Source organism: Ovis canadensis, chromosome 6 (genome assembly GCF_042477335.2).
Source record: "Ovis canadensis isolate MfBH-ARS-UI-01 breed Bighorn chromosome 6, ARS-UI_OviCan_v2, whole genome shotgun sequence".
Classification (NCBI taxonomy): Eukaryota; Metazoa; Chordata; class Mammalia; order Artiodactyla; family Bovidae; genus Ovis; species Ovis canadensis.
The window spans coordinates 35,214,593-35,229,121 of record NC_091250.1 but is presented as its reverse complement, the minus strand read 5'-3'; the positions used below and the strand labels follow the sequence as shown (position 1 = coordinate 35,229,121).

Sequence of the window (14,529 nt, the reverse complement as noted above, 5' to 3'; positions counted from 1 at the left end):
AAGGAAACAACAGGGCAAATTGAGAAGCAAAGAAAGCAGCTTTGATGCCCATAAACAAAGTGGCTTTAATCCCATCCCTAACCCCTTTTAATATCATACATGGTACTTGACTTCCAAAGAGCGCTGGGCACAAAACAGAGAGGGAATTAAGGGAAGACGGTTGGTGGCACATAGATCAGAAATTGCTCATACTTCTGACCAATGGAAAATTATCAAAGGGCTCTTGGAGACAGTTACTCAAGCCTGTGCCCTTCACACCACCCATAATCCAGGCAATGTCAAGCCTCCCTGTCTTGTTAACCAAGTCCAGCAACATGGGACTTACCCAAGAGCAGACAAACAGATTTCACTCAGGTGCCCTCTTTTCAGGGCTTCAAATACTGACTAGTCTTTATAGATACCTTGGCTGAATGAATAGAGGCCTTCCCCACTAGAAAAGAGAAGGGACTGAAGTGTCTAAGGTGCTCCTAAAGGAAATCATTCCTAGATTTGGGTTGCCCCATCACCTTCAGAGTAACAATGCACCTTTGTTTGTAGTGAAGGTAACTCAAAAATTTTTGCAGCTTTAGGAATTAGCTACCACCTCTATTCATTCTGGAAACCTCAGTCCTCAGGAAAGGTGGACCAGGCTAATCATACTCTAAAGAAACCCTTGTACAAACTCTGTTAGGAAATGCTAGAGTCATGGTATTGCCTGCTGCCAAGAGCCCTTTTAAGGGTCAGGGAAGCTCCTAAAACAATGACCAAGTTAAGCCCTTTAGAAATGACATATGGGAGACCGTTCCTTACTCTGGACATGCTAGGTGATCCAGAAAACCAAGTTCATAAACCTAGCATTAGTCACTCAGTCATGTCCAACTCTTTGGGACTCCATGAACTGTAGTCTGCCAGGCTCCTCCATCCATGGAATTCTTCAGGCAAGAATACTGGAGTGGGTAGTCATTTCCTTCTCCAGGGGACTTCCTAACCCTGGGATGGAACCCAGGTCTGCCTTGCAGGCAGATTCTTTACCATCCGAGCCACTAGGGAAGCAGTATATTCTAGGTGTCATAAACCGAGGCTAGATCCCAAAGCCTAAAGAATATGGCAACAGGACTTCCCTTATGACTCAGTGGTAAAAAAATCTTCCTGCCAATGCAGGAGACACTGGGTCAATCCCTGATCTAGGAAGATCCCACATGCCACGGAGCATCTAAGCCCACGCACCCCTGTGCTCTAGAGCCTGGGAGCTGCAACTACTGAAGCTCTCACACCTTAGAGCCCCTGCCCTGCAACAAGAGAAGTCACTGTAATGAGAAGCCTGTGCAATGCAACTAGGGAAAAGCCCATGCAGCAGTGAAGACCCAGAACAGCCAAAAGTAATAACCGAAATTTTAAAAAAATACGAATATTGCAAGAGTACAGCCCTCTCCAGATAACAGGTCCAGTGGCTCTGTTGTAAACTCTGAAGAGTTTAAAAGCCCTTGAAAAATGAGTCCCCTGGTGACCAGCTACTCCCAAAATGGAAAGTCCTTTCTAAGTCCTGCTGAGCACCCCTATGGTAGTCAAACTCCAGGGGTTCACCAGCTGGGTTCATCTGTCCAGGATTAAACCTGTTTCTACTGATATGTTACAGGAACCTGAAGACCCACATTTCAGCCCATCCCTGTGAATCCACCCCTTCCTCCAAGACTCCACAGGATCCAGAGGGTCCAGGACAGCATGAAAATCTCAGGTGGAGGAGTGAGCCACTACAAGACCTGAAGCTACTATTCAAAAAGGCCCTGCTGCTGCTGCTAAGTCACTTCAGTTGTGTCCAACTCTGTGCAACCCCATAGACGGCAGCCCACCAGTCTCCCTGTCCCTGGCATTCTCCAGGCAAGAACACTGGAATGGGTTGCCATTTCTCCAATGCATGAAAGTGAAAGTGAAGTCACTCAGTTGTGTCTGACTCTTAGCGACTTCATGGACCACAGCCTACCAGGCTCTTCTGTCCATAGAATTTTCCAGGCAATAGTACTGGAGTGGGTTACCATTGCCTTCTCTGCAAAAAGGCCCTAGGCCTAAGCTATCCATAGCTACAATCTTCCTTTTGCCTCTTGGTACTCCATTCCATTTACAGAGCAATTGATATATTCCGGTAAATGATAACTATTGTCTTTTTTTGTTCTCACCCTTGCTCTCAGAATTTGCTGAACTTTTCTGCCCTTGCTGGGTGATTTAAATATGATCCTGACTGGTGCTGCTATAAAGCTACTGATCGCCTTAGCTTTTCTATGACTATTTCCCTTATCCACAGGATGGACAAACAACTCTCTGGTTTACACTGCACAAACTTTCATTTTCTCCACTCAGTTGACAGAAGGCTGGATTTGTTTACTCCAAGCTAAGTCCATCATGTGCCAGAACGACCCCCTTGCCCATCCCATAAGGAATTTTAACCAAGTTCCTGATGGAAATTGCTCTTCTGCCAGAGATCCAAAGGCTCAGAACAGTAATGTACAGGGTCAGAATTGTTCATTTTCCTACTGAAGAAAATTCTAATGTCTCTTGCCTAAGTCTACCATTAGCAATAGAAAGAGAAAATGAAGTCAAAACTGGAAGGACGAAGAATTGGCATTAACACACCCCCAGCACTTTATAGTGTCCCCTCCTAAATCAGAATTCTAGTTACCTATGTGTGCTCAGAGTCTAACTCGCTACCTGAAGGAAGAAGGATTAACATTTAAGGAGCAGGTATCAAGATGGAGGGGCTTCTGAAGTAGCTCAGTGGTAAAGAATCTGCCTGCCAGACAGGAGCTTTGGGTTTGATCACTGGGTCAGGAAGATCCCCTGGAGAAGAAAATGGCAAACCACTCTGGTATTCTTGCCTGGGAAATCCCATGGACAGAGGAGCCTGGGGGCTCCAGTCCACGGGGTCACAGAAGAGGCAGACATGACTTAGTGACTCAACAACAATCAGGTTGGAGAACATTTTTCATAACAATAGAACTGAGTGGCTGGGCCTTGAAACCTTAAGCCCACTAGTCTATATTGTATCCCACCAGGGAGTGTTTCCATATGCCAGGTGGGTAAGAAACCATGGGCCACTAATTGTCTATGCAATAATTCCACACACACAGAGTGTATGCCAGGAACCTTGATTACTCCTTTCTCAATACACCCCTTAAATGAATCTAAGCACTGGGTGAGTTCATCAAAACTGTTTACTGGATTAACTTGAGATCTACCTGGTGCCATTGCAGACAGAGACACCTATTTCTTTGGGTAAACCTTGTTACCATAGTGGAGAGTAGCTGCACACCAACATGTCCTTTGAAACCTGTCTCATACTCTTACCGCCATAGCTAAAGTACTGCTAACTCTTATTAATTTACAAAAGTCTCTAGATTCACTGGCCAGGGCTGTACTTGACAACCATCTGACACTGGATTATCTGTTGGCAGGAGGAGGAGTATGTGCAGTTGCCAACAGTTCCTGTTGCACTTACATTAACACCTCTACCCAGGTGGGGATGGACACTGAGAAAATTCAACAGCAAGCCACCTGGCTTCTACAATTAGCCAGCAATCCTCGCTATTCAACACAGGCTGAAGAACTGAAAACTGGTTTTCTAACTTGTTCTTCTGGATCTCACAAGGTATGAAAAACTTTCTGATGGGAGGTTTCCATTTTCTTATAACCTTCCTCATTTCGGCCATACTGATTTATGCTATATTTTGCCTAGTGCTTTGTTGTCTTCCATATTATTGCAAATCTGAAACTAAGACCTTTCAGTCCAACAAGGAGGCCTGAGACCAACAGGTTCAGACTTTCCATTTTAGAAATAGATATTAAAATTTTAAGCCTGAGATTAACAAAGATATGCCGACCTTGCATAACCAGATTCCTACCTTTGCTTGAGCCTCTGATTATAATAGTCTTTTACTGGTCTTTAGTAAAAGACCCCTGCTTCTCTAATCAGCTTATTTTCTCCAGGGCACCGTAAGATAATGATGATGCAGGGACTTCAGCCACTCCTCAGAGCAGATCCTGCCGAAATAACAATAGGCCCCTTAATGAGACAGGTTGAGAGCCCTGTGACCCCAACTAGGTAGGGTCTAAGAGCCTCTTGCCATGCTTTAGAAGCTACAGAAAACAAACCCTTGCCTTTCATCGTTCCAATAAAGATTTCTTGAGGTCTCTCAGTGGGTATTTGAGACAGGAGGTAGATGGGCCTCACAAGGTAAAGCAATTAGAGAGTCATCCCCTGTTGACCTGGCTGCTTAGATGGTGCTAGTGGTAAAGAACCTGCCTGTCAATGCATAAGACACAGGTTTAATCCCTGGGTCAGGAAGATACCCTGGAGTAGGGCATGACAACCCACTTCAGTTTTCTCCAGTGTCCATGCCTGGAGAATCCCATGGACAGAGGAACCTGGCAGGCTACAGTCCACAGGGTCACAAAGAGTTGGACATGGACACAACTTAAGTGACTAAGCATGTAGCACTCATACGCCCCTGAGGACCTATACTCTAAGAGAATAGCAGGACAATTGAGAAAGGAGGCTGGGTCTCTTACCATATGTGGTAAGAGACCACATATGTGAGACTTCACCAATTACACACACACACACACACGCATACACACAGAGAGAGAGAGAAAGAGAGAGAGAGACTCCTTGGAGGTCAAAAGGGGAGTGATGCTAAGTGATGCCAACTACCCACAGGCCTCTTTTGTAGAATCTATCTTGGCTAAGAGATGTGTGCATACATGAATGGATCCTGAGATATACCAACTATGGACTCTGAATCAGCAAATCAAAATGATTGGCCAAGGGAAACCTGGAAGAAATAGCCCATAAATGTAACTCAAACTACCATGAGTGCACAAGTCTGACTCTGAGTCTGCCCGTGTTTCTATCCACATGTACTATATGTCTTCTTTTTCTCTTAATAAATATTTGTTTCACTACATTCCATCTTTGTGGAAATTCTTTTCTGCAAAGCCGAAGAACTAGGGTCTTGTCACTAGACCAGCCACTGGTCTAGTTAGGTTAGGATTCGGTGTTCTCACCCCCATGACCTGACATCAATCTCTGGCCAAGAACCAAAACCCTGCTTTAAGTCACTGCAGGCCAAGACCACACGAGATCAAAACTATCTCTAATGCAGATGTCATGATCGTACATATAGAAAATCACAATAAACCCACAAACAAGCCACTAGAGTTAATAAACAAATTCAGCAAAGTTGCAAGCTGCAAAATTAACAACTCAGTGTTTCTTTGCATCAGCAATGAGCACCGTGAAAAGGAAATTAAGAAAACAATTTCATTCCTAACATCCAAAAGAATAAAATAACTAAGAATACATTTAGCCAAAGAGATGAAAGAATTGTACACAAAACTAAAAACACATTGCTTAAATAATGTGATGAAATAAAATTCATATTTTATGGCAAGGCGAGAGCAATTTAAACATGAAATTTGTCTTCTCCTGTTTGGGCCTCCTCCTTTTCCTTTAGGGTATATTGTGTATTTGCATTAACCAGACCTCCTTAGGAGATAACCTTCTTTTTTAATCTGCTAAGGGGCCATGATAACCCATGATCCTCTGCTCATTCTTACATGTAGATCTGGACAATGTAAACTGTCAGCAATACATCATTTGACATACAACCCTTTGTCTCAAAACTCTGTATAATTGTGCTTTGACCTTTAACAGGTAGAATAGTCCTCAGAGCTTTCTCAAAGATTGTCACTCAGATTATAATATTTGAATAAAATTTTCCCTTTCTTTCTTAGATCAACTATTGATTAATAATTATCCACCAGTATAAGAAGATTTTAATAAATTGAGACATTCTGTATTTGTGGATTAAAAAACATTATCAAGATCTTAATACTACTAAAAGTGATCTACGTACTAATAACAATGCCTATCAAAATTCCAATTACCTTTCCTTGAAAAAATTGGAATACCAATGTTCAAATTGACATGGAGTTTCAAATAGCCAAAATAATCTTGAATAAGGATAAAATTGGAGGATTCACACTTCCCATTTTTAAAACTTACTGCAAACCTACAGTAATTAAACCTGTGGTACTGGTATAAAGACATACACATGGACCAATGGAAGAAAATTAAGAGGTCATAAATAAAGCCATACATACAGGCAGTTGTTTTTGACCAGAGTTTTAAGAACATTCACTGGGCAAAGGACAGCGACAAATAGAGCTGGGATAAGAGGATATCCATATGCAAAAGAATGACATTGCATCCATACCTCATATTACATGCAAACATTAACTCAAAACTGATCAATGACCGAAATGTGAGAGCTAATACTATAAAACTTGGAGAAAAGATACAGGTAAATTCTCATGACCTTCAGATTTGGCAATGAATTCTTACCTAGGACACCAAAAGCATGAGTAATAAAATAAAAAATGGGCACAATGAATTTTATGAAAATTAAAACACTCTGTGCAAAGGACACAATTAAGAGTGAAAATACAACCCATCAAATGGCAGAAAATATTTGCAAACTGTGTATCTCATAAGAGTCTAGTAAATAGAATATGTAAAGAAATTTTACAACTCACCAAAACAATGGAGTTTAAAGATGGTTAATGAATTTGAATAGAAATTTCTCAAAAAATGGTCTATTTAATTGGTCAATAAGCACGTGAAAAAAGTCATCATAATTAGTCTTTTGGTGTTCCAAGATTCAATTTCCAATGTGTGTATATGTGGGTTGGGGGAGGGGGGGTTGTTTCCCACACATCAAACAATTTTTGGACACCAGCAGGATTTTCAAGAATTCAGCTCAATTCTGATATGAAATATCCACATCATTTACCTGCAGACAGTAACAGATGCCACAGCTTAAGAATTCAGTGTCACAAGACTGCCACCCAAGTCCCCACTTCTGACCTCAGTTGCAAGCCCAGGCTGTTATGTGTGCTTCTGACTGATCAGCTACAGATGAGAGATTCCTACATCCCTTCTTTGGATTTGATTAGTTTGCTAGAGTGGCTCACTGAATTTAGAGAAACATTTTATTTATTAGATTACTGCTTGTTTTAAAAGGGGATATAACTCAGGAACAGCGGGGTACAGAGGGAAGGTATGGGGAGGGGCTAGGGAGCTTCCATGTCCTTTCCTTCAGGTGCCATTCTCTCAGCACCTCCACGGTGTTGACCAACAAAAACGCTTTCCAAGGCTGACCTTGTGTGATTTTACAGAGCATTCCTCACACAGGCATGACTGATGAAATCATTGGCAAGTGGTAATTGTTTCAACCTCCAGGCCCTCTCCCCTCCCCAGAGGTCAGGAGGTGGAACTGAAAGTTTCGACTTTTTAATCACTTGGTTGGTTCTCCTGACAACCACACCCATCCTTAAGGGGTGTCCAGAAGTTACCTCATAGCAAAAGAACATTTATTGCTCACCTCACTTGGGAAATTTCAAGAGTTTTAGAAGCTCTGCACCAGAAACAGGACAAAGACTGTATATATATACTTATTTATTATAAATCACAATATCACAATTCATCATTGGGGAAATACAAATTAAAACCACTATGTGACATCACTTCATACCCACAAAGTAGGTGATACTCAAGAAAATGGAAAGTAACAAGTGTTGGTGAGGATGTAGAGGAATTGAATATTGCTGGTGGGAATATAAAACGGTGCAAACACCTTGAGAAACTGCCAAACTGTTTTCCACAAAGTGAAATAGTTAATCTATGACCCAGAAGTTTCACTCCTAGGTCTCTGACCAAAGTTTTGAAAACAGGTACTTAAACAAATACTTGTACACAAATTTTCATAGCAGCATTATTCACAATAGGCAAAACATAGAAATAACCATATGTCCATTAACAGATATACAGATCAGCAAGTTATGCTTCAATTCATGGAATATTATTCAGCCACAAAATGGAATGAAGTGATGTCACATGCTGCAATGTGGATGAACCTCAAAAATACTATGCTGAATAAAAGGAGTCAGACACAAAGGTTGCACATTCTATTATTCCACTTATGTGAAATATCCAGAATAGATAAATCCACAGAAACAAAGTAAATTTGTGGTTGCCAGAGGGTGAATGGAGACTAACTGCTTAATAGTAAGGGATTTATTTTGGGTGATTAAATGTTTTGGAACCAACCTGAGGTCATGTTTGCACAATGCTTTGAGTGTAATAAATGCCACTGAATTGTTTACTTCAAAAATGGGTAGTTTATGTCAGGTGTGTTTCACCTTATAAAATATTTTTAAAATTTTCAAATAATGTAGTAGAAAAAAGAGAAAGAATAGTAAACAGATGAAACAACTAGAAAACAAAGAGCAAGCTGATAGATACAAACAGGAACTTTAATGGCAATCATACTGTGTATAAATGGGCCTAAACACCCCATTTAAAGAGACTGTCAGATTGGATTTTAAAAGACTGAATGATATGCTAGAAGACCGCCCCCAAAAAGACATTAAACAAAACTTTGGAGCACAGAATAAACTTGATAACCTGGTACAAAATGTTCCTTTGTCTAATAAATAGCAGGGGCTTCAGAATAAGAAAGTCATAATTGAGGACACTTAAACATAAGCGAGGCAGCGATCCAGAAAGCCCACATTTTAGACAAAGGGACATTCATGTATTGGGGACAGTTGACTACAAATGCTTTGCAGGACTCCAGGATGAGGAAAGCTGAAAGCAGCTTGGAATTACAGCACAAGTTAGTTCCAAGTTGATTATCTGGGGTTAATTCACTTAAAAGCCAAACACTGAGCCCTCACCATAACCTGGTCATTAAATTTTGAAGAGCATGGATTACTCCTCTGTTCCATTGTTTCACATGGATCTTCATTTTTCAGACCAAGCCCCTTCATCTTTTCTGGATTTTCTCACAGTCTTTTCAGATCTGTTGAATTATCTAAAGTTGTGGTTCCCATCTGGGGGCAATTTTGACCCTCAGGGGACATTTGGTAATACCTACAAGCATGTTTAGTTGTATTATCCTGGGGATGCTAGTGGCATCTAGGGGGTAGAGGCCAGATATGTTGGTACACATCCTATAAAGCCCGGGATAGCTCTGTACAACAAAGAACTATCTGTCTAAAATGGCAATATTGCCAAGGTTACAAAAGCCTGATTTAATCAATTATTTCCAAAGAGTGGCCCCCAACCATGTAACCCCAGTGCAGGGAATATATTAGAACTGCACATTCTTGGGCTTCATATCTGACCTGTAGAGTCTGGAATTCTGGTGGTGGGGCCCAGAAAACAGTGGTATCACAAGCGCCCCAACTGATTCGGATATATGTTGGTTTGAGATTAAATTTCCTTTCTCTTTCTAGACTGACTTACATGAGACTCACCTTCCAGCCCCTTAACACCACTGCTCGACTCTGAACTTTAACTGTTCTGCTAAGATTGCTTTTTCAAAGACTACATGCTCTCTTGTACTTTGTCCCACTGTTCAACTCACACGCAACATCACACCAGCAGCATTTGGCAATGGAGGCTGCTGTACCCACGTCTCTGAAATTTTCTTCTCCCTTGGGCTCCACAAAAGACATCCCTACATTTCCAACCAGTTACTAGAAAAACCCAAGAGGTCCCAAACTGTATGAATTATCGTTTATTATTTTTCCTCCCTTTTTTTCTTTTCCCCAAACCTGCTCCCTGTTGCTAATTCCCCCTTTCTCTGGATAAAAGCAGCATCTTATCAACATTATTAATCCTTGAAATCTGCCACTGTTTAACTTATGTATTATTTCTATTTATTCAAATCACTGACAAATTCTAACCTTTCTGCTTCTGAACAGTTCTTCTGAGTGTGTTCCCACCCACCCACACACACACACAAAATGCAAAATATTTGAGATGACACTTTAAAATTTGAAGTTAAGAGAGAATGATTTAATTCACGAGGCATTTTAAACGACAGGTCAGTAGTACTGCTCAGTCCTTTCTCATGAACCAGTTTAGTCTCTTCGGCAGGCAACAGCCACAGACGCAGACTTTTTTTTTCAGTTTCATTCTTGTATGCACTTCTGCAAGCTCTTCTAATATATTATTCAATAAGGTAAGTAACATAAAACAATAGGACATACCTTGGTTCCTGCAGGGTTAAACTTGTGCTCCACACTAGGCGAAGAGCATGCACAGTCGATGCTGAGAGTAAGAAGCATGGGATACTTAGGAATTAGAAATGGATCAGCCTCTTCTACTTCTTCTTTAATAGAAATCAAATGCATACAAATGGGTCGTACCTTTCAGCTTGTTAGTCAAATTATGGTCAGGAGACCAGTAGAACAAGCATCACCTGTGTGCTTTTAGAAACAGACTCAGGAGCCCATCTTAAACCTAATGAAGCACAATCCACAAGTAACAAAAGTCCCTAGGTGACCTGTATGCCCATTCGGGTGTTCAAAGCACCACTTGAATATAAAAATTTGCTACAGACCTGAGCCTTTCCTACATGTAAGGCCCTGTGCAACAATCTACCCACTTGACCACGTTTGAGAACAGTGGGTTCTCACAGTGTAGTCCTGGAACCAGCAGAATCAGCATCACTAGGGAATGGGCCAGAAATGCAGGTTCCTAGGCTCACCCCGAGGTGGATCAAAATCTCAGGGTGGATGGCCAGTGGTCTGGGTTTCGGCAGCCCTGCAGTGATTTCAATGCTAATTCTAGAGAATCACCACCTTGGAGAGGACAGTTCTGGATCATAGTTGCCTAGAGAAACTCCCTGCCTTCCCTAATGGCTTCATGCTGCTGCTGCTGCTAAGTCGCTTCAGTCGTGTCCAACTCTGTGCGACCCCAAAGACGGCAGCCCACTAGGCTCCCCCATCCCTGGGATTCTCCAGGCAAGAACACTGGAGTGGGTTGCCATTTCCTTCTCCAATGCATGAAAGTGAAGAGTGAAAGTGAAGTCGTTCAGTCGTGTCCAACTCTTAGCGACCCCATGGACTGCAGCCCACCAGGCTCCTCCGCCCATGGGATTTTCCAGGCAAGAGCACTGGAGTGGGGTGCCATCGCCTTCTCCACTAATAGCTTCGTGAGTCCCTGCAGATGACAGCACAGCTGCAAGCACCAGCAAATCCCTAAAACGTGGTTTAGGGCTAATTCATTATTAGGAGAACCTGAGTCAGTGCTAGTTCCTTGGCACTGTGAATAATTACATTTCAGGTATACACAGAAAAGTTAAAATTTACAAAGCGCTTTCCGAGCCATTTAATTTAATCTTCACTGCAATACAAGGACATAAATATAACTGCCTCCCTCAACAGGTAAGGAAACTAAGTTTGAGAAAGATTCAGTGACTTTTTTTTTTTTCTATTTTTAATTTTTTTTATTTTTATTTTTTTATTTTTTAAATTTTAAAATCTTTAATTCTTACATGCGTTCCCAAACATGACCCCCCCTCCCACCTCCCTCCCCACAACATCTCTCTGGGTCATCCCCATGCACCAGCCCCCAGCATGCTGCATCCTGCGTCAGACATAGACTGGCGATTCAATTCTTACATGATAGTATACATGTTAGAATTCCCATTCTCCCAAATCATCCCACCCTCTCCCTCTCCCTCTGAGTCCAAAAGTCCATTATACACATCTGTGTCTTTTTTCCTGTCTTGCATACAGGGTCGTCATTGCCATCTTCCTAAATTCCATATATATGTGTTAGTATACTGTATTGGTATTTTTCTTTCTGGCTTACTTCACTCTGTATAATTGGCTCCAGTTTCATCCATCTCATCAGAACTGATTCAAATGAATTCTTTTTAACGGCTGAGTAATACTCCATTGTGTATATGTACCACAGCTTTCTTATCCATTCATCTGCTGATGGACATCTAGGTTGTTTCCATGTCCTGGCTATTATAAACAGTGCTGCGATGAACATTGGGGTACATGTGTCTCTTTCCATTCTGGTTTCCTCGGTGTGTATGCCCAGCAGTGGGATTGCTGGGTCATAAGGTAGTTCTATTTGCAATTTTTTAAGGAATCTCCACACTGTTCTCCAAAGTGGCTGTACTAGTTTGCATTCCCACCAACAGTGTAGGAGGGTTCCCTTTTCTCCACACCCTCTCCAGCATTTATTGCTTGCAGATTTTTGGATCACAGCCATTCTGACTGGTGTGAAGAGGTACCTCATTGTGGTTTTGATTTGCATTTCTCTAATAATGAGTGATGTTGAGCATCTTTTCATGTGTTTGTTAGCCATCCGTATGTCTTCTTTGGAGAAATGTCTATTTAGTTCTTTGGCCCAGTTTTTGATTGGGTCGTTTATTTTTCTGGAATTGAGCTGCATAAGTTGCTTGTATATTTTTGAGATTAGTTGTTTGTCAGTTGCTTCATTTGCTATTATTTTCTCCCATTCAGAAGGCTGTCTTTTCACCTTGCTTATATTTTCCTTTGTTGTGCAGAAGCTTTTAATTTTAATTAGATCCCATTTGTTTATTTTTGCTTTTATTTCCAGCATTCTGGGAGGTGGATCATAGAGGATCCTGCTGTGATTTATGTCTGAGAGTGTTTTGCCTATGTTCTCCTCTAGGAGTTTTATAGTTTCTGATCTTACATTTAGATCTTTAATCCATTTGAGTTTATTTTTGTGTATGGTGTTAGAAAGTGATCTAGTTTCATTCTTTTACAAGTGGTTGACCAGTTTTCCCAGCACCACTTGTTAAAGAGATTGTCTTTACTCCATTGTATATTCTTGCCTCCTTTGTCAAAGATAAGGTGTCCATATGTGTGTGGATTTATCTCTGGGCTTTCTATTTTGTTCCATTGATCTATGTGTCTGTCTTTGTGCCAGTACCATACTGTCTTGATGACTGTGGCTTTGTAGTAGAGCCTGAAGTCAGGCAAGTTGATTCCTCCAGTTCCATTCTTCTTTCTCAAGATTGCTTTGGCTATTCGAGGTTTTTTGTATTTCCATACACATCTTGAAATTATTTGTTCTAGTTCTGTGAAAAATGTGGCTGGTAGCTTGACAGGGATTGCATTGAATTTGTAAATTGCTTTGGGTAGTATACTCATTTTCACTATATTGATTCTTCCGATCCATGAACATGGTATATTTCTCCATCTATTAGTGTCCTCTTTGATTTCTTTCATCAGTGTTTTATAGTTTTCTATATATAGGTCTTTAGTTTTTTTAGGTAGATATATTCCTAAGTATTTTATTCTTTTCATTGCAATGGTGAATGGAATTGTTTCCTTAATTAAAAATATGGAATGCTTCACGAATTTGCGTGTCATCCTTGCGCAGGGGCCATGCTAATCTACTCTGTATCGTTCCAATTTTAGTATATGTGCTGCCGAAGCGAGCACTCAGTGACTTTTTAAAGGGCACGGGGATGTGAAGGGGTAGAGCTAGTACTGGAATCCAAAAGCAAATTGCAGAGAGAACTTCTACCAGCTATTTGGCAAGTTAAATGGAGGAGGAGTCGCAATGTGGCTGAATGCGCCAAATTGTTTTTACCTTTTGGAAAACAAATTCCAGACACTCAGGTTAATGAAGAGATACACATAAAAAATAAAATTCACAACTTTCTTCCTAATGGTTCAACAGCAAAATTATGAATATAGAGAGAAAAAGCAATAAAGCAAATGAGGCAAAATGTTGATGTTTGGAAGAGTGTTATAGGGGAAAGATTTCTGAATTTTCATTACACAATTTTGGCAACTTTTCTTTGAAAAACAATACCCACAGGGCTTTAATGTGTGTCTGTGCTAAAGCAGATGTGATGTGGGTATTCCCTGGTAGTCCAGTGGTTAAGATTCCAGGGGGCAATGATTCCATCCCTGGTTGGGAAAAATAAGACTCTGCATGCTGAGCAGCACACCAAGAAAAATTAAAAAATAAAGTGGATAAGATGCTATACTTCTTATCTGTCATTGTGTGTGTTTTTAAGACTTGGGTCAAAAAGCTTCTAAGTATAAAAGAATTTAACTATGTCTGCATTGTGAGAAAGCAGAGAATAGACATATAAGTAACAAGCAAAATGCATTTACATTTTCTCTTTTGGAGTGAAGATCATGTATATATGCCAATATTCTTCATGGGGTCAATAATTCACTGTCAAAGGGGCAATTCTGAATCACAATTTTTATTAACATGGTTGTTTCAATCTAACCCCAGGCATAAGATCAGTTTCACCAGAGACTCTGGGGATGTCTTTAGAGAATCTGGCTATTGACCATGCTGCAGCCCCGGGGCTCTCTGTTCCTACAGCCTTAGAGCCAGGACCTGCAGTCAGCTACGTCTCAGGACATTTCACACTTGTAGACCACTTTCTTCACATTTCATAGCTGGAGTTTCTAAAAGCCTTTTTGATTAAATATCAAAATGTGAAAACAATGACTACAAAGACATTACTGAGACAAGTAGGGAAATCTGATTTCAATAACAGCATTTCTGTCAAAAATGAATGATTATACCACCACATACCCATAAGGCACTTGTAAGGAGAAGTCCTATCACCTGGGCTTGGGTCCTCTTGACTTCTCCTATTCCTGTGTGGATAGCAAGGATATTATAAGAGCTAA

The 14,529-nt window shown here is 40.8% G+C and overlaps 1 long non-coding RNA gene and 1 other non-coding gene across 2 annotated transcripts; one reads left to right on the top strand and one right to left on the bottom strand.

Moving 5' to 3' along the window:
• Positions 1-1,615: 1,615 nt before the first annotated feature.
• On the top strand, positions 1,616-4,934 carry LOC138442343 (uncharacterized). Its single transcript, XR_011257651.1, has 3 exons — positions 1,616-1,857; positions 3,426-3,619; positions 4,688-4,934. It is a non-coding gene; the product is annotated as an uncharacterized lncRNA (long non-coding RNA).
• An 8,270-nt stretch (positions 4,935-13,204) lies between these two features.
• Positions 13,205-13,311, bottom strand: LOC138443051 (U6 spliceosomal RNA). The gene has a single exon (XR_011257977.1). It is a non-coding gene; the product is annotated as a U6 spliceosomal RNA (small nuclear RNA).
• Positions 13,312-14,529: the final 1,218 nt, after the last annotated feature.